Raw genomic sequence first — 1,755 nt, forward strand, 5'->3', positions numbered from 1 at the left:
TTATTTTACTCTTTCTGGGATGTAGTAACTTTGTAATAAAACTATCGGGATGGCTAGTGAAAGGGGAAGGGTAACTATGTATGCAAAAAGGGGTAGATAACCTGCCTATATGAGTTTATGAATTCCTGCACTCTCTTATAAACACCATGTCTATAGGGATCTTGCATTCTCATATAGATACCATGCCTCTAAGAATTTGTGCATTCTCATGTATAGATACCATGTCTATAACAATCTTGCATTCCCATATAGATACCATGCCTATAGGTTATTTCTGAATTTCTGCATATCATATAGATATCCTGCCTATAGGAATTTCTGAATTTTCTGCGCATCATATAGATATCCTACCTATAGGTTCTTTCTGAATCTTGCATATGCATTCCTCATTAGGCAAACATGTTTATAGGTCTTAAATAATCAACTACAATTAGATATCATGTTCATATAAAATTCAGCATCTAGATGCCATGCCTATAGGATTTCTGCATTTTTTACTATGTTTATAAAAGTGTCCAAAATCGACAACATATAGAAAGCATGCCTATAGGAGCTTTAATCGAATCTGAACCGCTTCACTCGCTTTTAAATCTAAAACCAGTAACAGTGAGGCATGCTCTTTTGCTAAAACTCGCTTTTCTTTAATAACAGATGATTTGTTTTTCTTAAATCAGTATATATTCATGTTTACTTCATTGTTTCTGGAATCGGTAGATATCATGCCTATAGGGTCTTCGTCTAACACTTAGGCAAGCCATAGGTTAAAAGTTTATAAACTGAATCAGACTTATTATCAGCTACAACCGGTAGGCAAGCCTGATTTGGGCTTCTTATCTAAACTATGTGATAAATCAGTCTGCATCAACCTTTTAAATTTTAATTAGACCCTAAACACTACACGTAAGTCATGCTACATTATGTGCTTTGTTTGGTTTAAAGGAGGTCTGTTTGAGCCCTTCTATTTGTTTATATACTTCCCCAAACTTGCTATATGTGTTTTGTTTGTCGCCTTAGTATTTTACCTTTTGAGACCACAAATAAGCCCAATACATCCTCCCTTTAGGATTAGTAGTCCCAAGTGCCTCCGGGGCTGACAGGATTGGGGCGGGTAATATCATGCAATAAGTAAACGAGACCATTCAGTGCATTAATACCTTAACGGGGTGAGAAATGGTAGATATGGATATGATGACCACACGATAACATCACGTGTAGCCCCTCACTGAGGAGTGATTACCGGATGTTGTGTGGGGTGATCCATATTACTAATAAACCTAGGACCCCCCCCCCTTCCCTTTGTTTTCTTTGTTTCTTCTAAATCTTTTTAAACTATTTCTTTTAAGAAAATCAACTCTTTTTAGTTCCTTTTTCTTACTTTTGTTTATTTGTAACCATTACATGAAAATCCCCTCTTATTTGAAGCCTTTATTTGCCTATGTGTTATTTGCACTTGAGTCACAACAATAGTTTGGCCGGGAATCACACTAGTGGAACCTGAGGGGTGCCTAACACCTTCACCTTGGGATAATTTCAAGCCCTTACCCAATCTCTGGTTACTCAAAACAAACCCCTCCTAGTGTCCTAATCCACATTATTCATTAGGTGGCGACTCTTCAATTCAAAACCCAATTCCCGAAAGGGAATGAGTTGTCTCCCAAATGTCATAAACCCGATTTCGCGAGAAAAAGGGGGTGCGACAGATTTGATAGTAGGATACTTGCCTATGTGTTGGGTAGTGAATGATTTGAAAGGAAG

The sequence above is a fragment of the Nicotiana sylvestris genome, chromosome 2, assembly GCF_000393655.2.
Source record: "Nicotiana sylvestris chromosome 2, ASM39365v2, whole genome shotgun sequence".
Lineage (NCBI taxonomy): Eukaryota > Viridiplantae > Streptophyta > Magnoliopsida > Solanales > Solanaceae > Nicotiana > Nicotiana sylvestris.